This window comes from Lathyrus oleraceus, chromosome 3, assembly GCF_024323335.1.
Source record: "Lathyrus oleraceus cultivar Zhongwan6 chromosome 3, CAAS_Psat_ZW6_1.0, whole genome shotgun sequence".
NCBI lineage: Eukaryota > Viridiplantae > Streptophyta > Magnoliopsida > Fabales > Fabaceae > Lathyrus > Lathyrus oleraceus.
Window position 1 is genome coordinate 371995324 of NC_066581.1, and position 10261 is coordinate 372005584.

Sequence of the window (10261 nt, forward strand, 5' to 3'; positions counted from 1 at the left end):
AAGTTTCATCAATTAAAATTAACCATCCGTCTCTTACATGCCAGTAGAGGTATGCATGGTTCATGAATCAAACCAAATTGAATCATATATATGGTAAGTATAACAGTTTATACATAAGTTATTATATGGTAAGTATTGATTGAAGAAGAACTGAAATAAGCTATTTACACAAAAAAAAAAACATATGCATTGAACCATAAAATATGCGCACACATGTTACAATTTGTATTTAAATCTGAAAATGAATCAAAGCTAAGAGTCACATATACATGTAGCACCTAAAGCCCCATAAATCAACATTGCAAACAAGCTGTTGCAATTGCATGGGAGGGAAATCAAAATCCCATGAAGCGACAACTTATGGATCAAGAACTTGAATTCACCAACAATAATTATTCAGAAAATCAAATGCTTTAGTATCTTTTGTGATCATAAAATAAAAGCAAATCGTCAAAATACAATAAAGTTTAAGGTACTATAGAGTTGAAATTCACCTCGTAACTACGATTACAATAATTTATGGCAGTAGCAGCCAAAGAAATAAGTGGAAGTCGTTCGGGTATGAAGGATTTTGGGAATTAGGGTTTAAATTTCAGTTGTGCTAAAGAGAGAGTTTTGAGATAGTGGAATTTGGTAACCAATAGTTACCCGTTTTTGTTTTATTTTGATAAATCGGATACCGATTCTAAAATGTAATTTTGGGTTGGGCTTTAAAATATGGATTAATTTGGATACTAATTCGGTTGGGCTTTAAAATATGAATTAATTTGGATACTAATTCGATTTGTGATTATTAATGCCATGTCATTCATGATATGATATTTTACAAACTATGCCATGTCATCAATTAAAATTATCCCTTTGAATTTAGCACTTAAATTTTTTCATTTTACATTCTTCTCCTATCACTTTCAACTGTGACACTGAAACTCTGTTCATCCTCTCGTGTAAAAATTTAAGTTTGTCTCGTAAATATAACACATGAACTCCTCATATTCTCTCTTCTCAATTTTTCACAATTGCATCTCCTTTACAAGATCCAATTTGATAAAAAGACATGAAATTCATTGAAAAATATATTGCCTGATTTTTTTGAAGTCAAAACTTTATAAACATTTGTTTAATGTTTAGTTGGATTTACGTTTTAATATTTTTCAGAATTTGGGTTTATGTTTTAGAAATATGTACTCAAAACTAATATTTAAAATAAATTGGAGATAGTTTTAAGGAAGATGGATATTCTACAAATATTTCTGATGTTGTTAATAAATATAAAACTGCAATTAAATATGTTAAGAATTTAATTCACGCATGTTTCATCCTTAACACATGCTTCTTTTTTTTTATAAATTCTTTAACTTATAATAAGAAATCAAAATATATACAAAAAAATCGATCCATTTTATTCTAAATTTTCATTTACATCAGCATAGCAAAAATCGATCCATTTTGAGCAGCTGTCATACCCTAAGTTTTCTGTCAAGAGCAATGCAATGGTTTCAGTCAAGAGAAGTTGAACACCATTTTATCTTATGCAGTCTTGCTTCAACCAAGAGAAGTTGAATGAATTAGTTTCATTCAAGAGCAGTTGAATACTATTTTATTTTCCAGCAGTTTGCTTCAACCAAGAGTAGTGGAATGTATTAGTTTCAGTCAAGAGCAGCTTAATACTATCGTAAATCTAACTAAGTGGTTCCCGTTGAGTACAACGGATGTGAGAGGTGCTAATACCTTCCCCTTGCATAACCGGCTCCCGAACCTAGATTTAGTTGCGACGACCATTTCTTTTGTTAAGGGTTTTATCGATATTTTCCCTTTCCTTCATTGGAATAAATAAAGTTCGGTGGCGACTTTGTTCGAACATCTTTTCCACGAGCGTGCGAGCGCCTCACGAAGGATCACATTTTTCGAGATACGACACATGTGCACATACTCGACAGGACGCTTACAGTCATCTATCCGATGTTTACAAGGCAATTACCGTCATGAATGTTTACAACAAAAGCTTCCCAGTTCTAATAATGAAGGAATATTGACCTCCATATCAAGGGGACATAGTTTGGCACAACGATGAGATGCTAAGAAAGAAAAAAAAAGGTGGCCAAACAACACGCATATTATAACAAAAATGGATACGACTGATAAAATGATAAGATTATGTAATATATATCGTCAACCCGACACAATAAGAAAAAATGTCCCAATCTAGGAGTAATCTCTACATCATAATTTAGTATCTCCTTTCAATTTTTGTAACCTTTGATTTTGATATATTAATAACTTTTTGTTACAACAAGATTAACAACAAACATCACTCCAACTTAAACACACTTAAAACCGAACAAGTCTGAATAAACAACATAAACAAGAAATATCAAAACAGATAAAAATATTTAACCATAACATTTCTAACTAATTACAACAATCAAATGAATGTCATTTGGTTCAAACATCACTTCCCTAGCATCCTTATCATTTTTTACTCGCATCCAACCACGTTCGACATCGAGTCTCTCAATACTTCTATTTTTTTCGCCTTCAGGTATGTTTCCGTCTAACTAACGAACCAGCTCCCTCTTTAGTTGCTCGAAATGACAGATGTCCCAGAACATCATCTTCATTGGAGGCTTGTCTCTTGAATAAATCATTTTTCCATAGCGGCGACGAAGACGAAACATGTTTGCAATATAATAAAAAGAGATATGGAAAAATGAATCATCCAACACATCTATTTATACAAAAAAAAATTATACAATACACGGAGGCGGCAGACCAATTGGCGACTCCTCTCACTTTATGCACATGAGCGTCAATTTGATTGACAACACCATGTGCTGTAGCCAATTTAATTGGCGCCCTCTTTAAAATTAAGGGTAGGCGTCAATGATCTGACACCTACGCCTTAACGTTTTTTTTAAAGTGGGGTAGTTTGCGAATTAAACTGAAAAGTGGATTATTTTAGGAATTCTTGTGAGAAAGTGGATTATTTGAATAAAAAATTATTACATAACATATTATATTATAATAAATTAGTCATGTATTTGTTATATTTTAATTAATTTATTGAATAAAATTTATTTTATTATTAAAAATCAACACACCTATTTATTATCTTAAAAGTATGCAACAAAAAAAAATATAGTAGTTTAAAATAGAAAGAATATAAAGTTTCATAATTTAAAAAATTAATAATAATATCGTCTTATAGGAGACTATAAAAAGAGCCACATTATTAAATTTAATTTAAAAACCAATTAAAATGGGTAATAATTTTTTATTATAATAAATTTGAATGAATCCTCATTTTTCAAAGCAAGACCCACTGTCTTCCTCCATATTAACCAAATTAATGGCTAATTAATTACCACTACTTTTATTTAATTTAAAAATTAAAATTTTAAAGTATGATTAAATTATATTTTTTATTGATATTAAATAAATATTTTAAATTCACCCTAATTTCAATTTTTATCTCGACAACATGTAAAATAGACTAAAAACATATAAGTTAAAAAATTTCAACAAACGAATTTCTGGAGGTCCATCATCACGTTCCTATGTCACAATTCATAAGTGTCGCACTAGAAAGGGTCTATCTCAATTGACTATTTCCGACCATGGACGAACATACTCAAATTTCTGACATTGCACCGTCCACAACGTGTAAAATGGACTAACAAACATAAACTTTAAATATTTCAACAATCGGAATTCCGGAGGTCCACCATCACCTTCCCATATCACAATTCATAAGTGTCACGCTAGGAATCGACCTCCTCAACTAACTTTTTCCAACTCCACACAAACACTGACTCGAATTTTCAACATCATATCGTCCACAACATGTAAAACTGACTAACAAACATAGAAATTCAAAGATTTCAATAATTAGACTCCCAAAGGTGCACCATCACCTTCCCATATCACAATTCATAAGGGTCACACTAAAAATAGTCATTCTCAACAGACTCTTTACAAACTTGGACGAACACTAACTTGAGTTTTTAACATCAGACTGTCTACAACGTGTTAACGAACTAACAAACATAGAAATTTAAAAGGTTTCAACAATCAGACTCTTGGAGGTCCACCATCATCGTCCTGGATCACAATTTGCAAGTATCATAATAGAAATGGTGCTTCTCAATTGACTCTTTCCAACCCTAAACGAACCGACTCAATTTCCAACATTACACCGTCCATAACGTGTCAAATTGACTTACAAACATAAAAATTCAATATTTTCAACATTTACTGAGGCATATACGGAGGCACCACCTCACGTACAATTCCCTCAAGATCACAAAACTTCCCAAACTCACTAGAGGTATACTCACCTCCACCATTCGTTTTGAGAATTTTGAGCTTCCGACCGCTTTGGCGCTCCACCATGGATTTGAAATTCTTGAAAACTCCAAATACCTCATCTTTTCTATTGATAAGATATGTCCAAAGCTTCCTACTAAAATCGTCAATGAACGTAACAAAATATCGATTGCCACCATAAGTCTCTACTTGCATCGGTCCGCAAACGTCGGAACATACCACCTCAAGTGAGCCTTTGGTTCTTCGACCCACATCTTTTCTAAACACATTCTTGTGTTGTTTAGCCTTCAAACATTCCTCACACAATTCAGTTGGAATAATAATGTGTGGCAGCCCCGTTACCACATTACTTTGTTGCAACATTCTTAGATCCCTAAAATTAAGGTGACCAAGACGGTAATGCCATAACCACTCATCTCTACTTGCCGAGGTAGCTATACAACTATGCTCCATAACCTTTAACTCAACCTTAAAGGTTCTATTGGCAGCCATCGGCGCTTTTAGAATCAACACACCATTTGAATCCAAAACGTGTAAAATCTTGTCCTCCAAACGAATTTTGTATCCTCTTTCAAGTAATTGTCCAATGCTTAAAAGATTACACTTAATTCCCGGTATATACAAGACATCTCTGATCCTTGAATGTCCACCATTCCTTTTTCCGATCAAAACATCTTCTACCCCTCCGGCGCTTAAAGTGGTGTCGTCGGCAAATTTGACTTTACTCTTTGTCGCTTGATTAATTTGCACAAACCAATCTTTTCGACCTGTCATATGTGTTGAACAACCGGAATCCAAGTACCACTCATCTCTCCCTTGGACTCCATCACGAATGGTAACCAATGCACTTCGATCCGAATGCGTTTTCTCGCTATTTTCTGGAACGGTACAACTGCTGTCCTGCAAACTGTCACTACTGTAGTTGTTGGCCGGAACATCCGTAATTCCATAACTCTCCTCCGTAATCATTACTAGAAGTGTGTCCACATCATCTACCTCTTCCCTAGCAACCTTTGCTTCATTATTGTGATTCTCATTCGATTTACCACGACACGAATTTGCAAAGTGTCCAAACTTTCTACACTTGTAGCATTGCACCTTACTCATATCACGCTTCTTAAAACCATTGCTATGACCACTATCCTTGGAGCTACTTTCACCCTTTTCACTCGTCGAATGCTTTGAAATTTTGTGAATCGTTTGAACCAAAATTCTGAAAATTTGATTTACCTCTCGCCGCAAATTTTCCTTTCGACCTCTTGTTCTTTTCATTGAAACGCGCTTTCAAAGCAATCTCCGCTTTGGCTTTGTCGGCGCCTCTCTCATCCATCCTTTGTTCATGTGCCTCTAACGAACTTTGCAATTCATCCTTGCTCAAAGTTGTTAGATCCTTTGATTCTTCAATAGCCACAACTATGTTATCGAAACGCGACGTTAACAAACACAATACTTTCGATACAACATTCTGCTCAAGAATCGTTTCCCCACAAGATTTGATTTGATTAACTAATCGGGTAATGCACGTAATGTAGTCGTTGATCATTTCTTTGTCTTCCATTTGTGTTAACTCGAACTGTCGCTTGTAAATTTATAATCTTACAACCTTCGCTCTGACGGCACCGGCATATACTTTCTCCAAGATTTCCCATGCTTGCTTCGCCGAATCACCGACCTTCTCGAAATTGTCGTTATCAACACACGAATGAATCAAGAATAGGGCTTTGTAATCCTTCTTCTTCTTTTCTTTGTGTGTAGCTCTTTGAATGTCGGTAGCCTCTTCCCCTAATTGTGTAACTCCATTGACGACGATCTCAAGCACCTCTTGATAACCAAACAAGAATCGGGAGATTGGTGGGAATTCGATCATTGGAAACGGTTGCCATTGTTGCATCAGATTAGGATCAATAACCAAAGCTCTTGATGCCAAATGTTAGAACATAAAACTCAAATTGAAGGTTTGACAATGGTGGAAGATAAGAAATTGGGGAAGATGAAGTTGAGAGAGAATTAGAGAGAAAATAGTAATATTGGATGAATAGTAATTTTGGCATTAATTGGAATTGAGAATATTACAGGAATATTTATACATTGAGAGAATAACAAAAAATACAACTCAAAAATACAACTAAAATGACTCAACAATTAAATTATGTTAGTTTTTGAAAAGGTAAGAACTTTTAATTGCATTTAACAGAAACAATTATAATATGGAGATTTTTTTAAATGTATGTCTTATTGGTTTCATTAACCGAAATTTGACCATAATTAATTTAGAATTCTGGTTAGAAGATAATAAATTCTAAAGAAAAAAAAATATTTTTTTGAAATTGTGATAGTAAAAAATTGTGCAGATGCAAAAGAATAATTAAAAAATGAGAATGATTGGTTACTTTACTATTATATTTTGAAGGGATACACTTATAATTATATTAATAAATTCTTTTGTTATACAAAATATCATTTTTTTTATGAAAAAGTTAATGAAATCCACTTGGAATATTTCTATTGACGAAATTTTAGTTGGGTAAGCTTACCCAGCTTTTTTAGATGGATAGATAATAATTCAACCAAAACAAATGAATGTAATCACTTTTTTAAAAAAAATAATTTATTAAATTCTTTATTAATGATATGTAATGAAACTCAATATCAATTATTAGAAAAGAAAAAGCACATCCTACTATTTTTTGAAAACATTAAGAAAAACAGAATATATTAAGAAAAAGGATTAATTTCAATTTGAAATTTGGTGTTCAATATTATCATTTAATACCAAATATTTACATAAAATAGAAGTAAATAACACCTAATTTGTAAATAAATATTTAACACAAGTATAAAACATGAGTCATGAGTTTTATGCTAATTTCAAGGTGAAAATAAATAATACATGTTTAAAAAATAGGTGATAAATCCCTAATTTTCACCTAACTCTAATATGATGATGATATTTGAGTTCGACTATTACTAAATTATTTTTCTCGGAAGGATTCAGTTGATGTAATATTGGTATGGTAATTACTTAGTCTAATTTAAATTAATTTATTTTTAATGTTTATGATAAAAAAAATTGATTTTACAATGTAAGATTCTTAATCTCTCATAGAGAAATTTTGTTTGAAACTAACATTTTATTTTCCAACGAATATCTTCTAATAAGTTGGTGATCTAGGCTTTAAACCAGTTGAAAAATTGTTTGTCTATTTTTTATAAAAATTCTAAACAAATTTGAATTTTAAAAAATTATTGGTCAAAAGTGTTATTGTGAAAATGACAATTTTTTAAATTGTATTTTATGCTATATATATTTTGCCAATGCACTTGCACAAACTTTTCAGTAGTTTAACCAATTAAAAAGAAACATGTTGGAGATTCTTTCACTTTTCCAACAAACCAACCGTATGAAAAATACAATCATATCCGATACAGGAACTAACTAACACACTAATCGATGAAAGTTGTGAGGTGTAAATAGTTTGAGGCATTTTTAACAATTAAAGAGTCATGTAATATAAATAAGATATTTTATGATTAAATTTTTATCGCGAATATTCAAAAACAGAAGAAATATGTCCCGAAAGAATCATATTTTATTTTACTAAGAACTTTTTCTCTTTATTATGTTTAAAAACTGAGTAATATATATATATATATATATATATATATATATATATATATATATATATATATATATATATATATATATATATATATATATATATATATATATATATATATCCTCGAGTTTCAGGTACTTTATTTTATATTATTTTTATTTTCTATGATTTATTTAATATTTTTTATGTTGAGCCTTTTCAACTTCTTTTTTTTCTTTGTTAATTTATTTATTTATTTTAATTATTATATTAACCTCAGTAACATGTATACTGAGAGATAATATATTGTGTTAATATTTATTAATTATTTTTTTCAAAAGCTTTTTTTTATGAGCTTACATATGTTATTTTTTCTTAAAAACTGATGTGAAAGATTTTTTAAATGAATTACCAGAATATGGCACTATAGCGCTTTTTCTTTTTCTTTTATTTTTAATTAATGAATACACGATCGATTTTCCCTAAAAACTAACATGAGAATGTTTTGCATGAAATACTTCGAAGAACTAGTCTCTAACTTTTCATTTACCTATCAAAGCTCTAACTTCATCATCATTCTCTGTGCAGAAATCCTGGACGGTTTTCATCGTCACACTCTCATAAAAACTCTTCCAACTATTGACGATTTTCGTCGTCACTCTCATAAAAACACAAACATCATCTCTATATCCAACCTTAACTGAATCTTCGTCATCACGTTTGGGGTACTTCTTTATCACGTTGTTATTTATATTATTGAAATTGTTTTAGTTCATATCGCTTAAATAATTTTAGTTTATATCAACACGAACATCATCTATATTCCCATACAACATCACTGGAATGGTTTCTCTTGATCATTATTTTTTCATTTTGATTATATCTCATCAGTCATGGCCGAACTGCATTTGTTTTTCACTGAAATGGTGTCTCTCCATTTGTTACCCTTGCATTAGTGTTAATATCACTGAAATGGTATCTATGCTATTATTTTTTAGTTAGATAATCATAAAATAACAACGTGATAAAGAAGTACCTCAAATGTGATGACTGTTGAGAATGTGTCAAGTGTGAGTAGTGTGGATAATAGTCCCACATTGGTTGATAATGTGGAGACTTGAGCATTTATAAGTGAGAGAACCCACTCACCTATCACCTTAAGGTTTTGGGTGAATATATGGTGTGTCTCTCATAAAGGTGTTGCTCTAAAAAAAAGAAGTCCCACAATGTTCAATGCTCCCTAGTGAAATAACTCCCCCAACAAATGGTATCACGAGCCTTTGGTTTCAGAAAGGGACCAGGTTACTTGTACCGAAAGTCAATGGCGCCAGGATGGTGAATAAGAAATCTTCCGTTGAAGAGTGTCAACGGCGCCAGTATGGTGAATAAGAAACGTTTCGTGCGATACAAGAGAAGTAAATAGAGCTTTCACTTGAGGGGGAGCATTATGGACTCACACTTGAGGAACCCAGAGGAGAAAGATGGTAAATCCTTAAATAAAATTTTGAAAATGAGAAACACTAGAATTCTTACTTTTCCAAGCATCATCCAGTGTCTTGTTCATAGAAGTCCCATAATATGGTTTGAAAAATGCTGGTATAAGTCTAGTGTTTGCTCTTTATACGGAAAAATCGCAATAAAATTAATAAATTCGAAACAAGTTAAATTAACATATTTATTAGTTTAGAAGCTACACAGACATGTAATTGCATTTTTATTAATGTTTTATCTCATTCTAGTTATGATCAGATTGTTATAAAATTACTTTTATAGTGTATTTTATGTTAAGGACTTTCCTATTTTCTTCTAGGGATAGTAATGAAAACCAGAGGTCTAGTTTTTGTTATGACCTTTAGTTCTCTAGGTATGATATTAGTGGGTATAATATGATGTATTCTTCTCCTCAAGCCAATTTGTGAGAAAGTAATTACATACAAAAGATATTAATGTAATAAATAAAACATCTAGAGTTTTTATTTGATAAAAATATACTAAGTGAATATAAATTTTTTATATCCTGATAGGAGCTCTGATTATGTGTTTCGCTCTCGGAGTTATGGTATGGGCAAGAGTCGAGATAATACCAATACTGAAGAGACAACTTCAACGACATCTCTTGAACAAACCCAGAGGAGAAAGATGGATGATGCAACTATTATTACTTAATCCTTAAATAAAATTTTGAAAATGAGAAACACTAGATTTCTTACTTGTCCAAGCATCATTCAGTGTCTTGTTCATATTTATGATAAACACAACTGATGTAAATTTTATAGGTCATTTTATTAGTAGTGATTAGAATAGTATTACTCAAACTTATGCATGCACGCACATATATC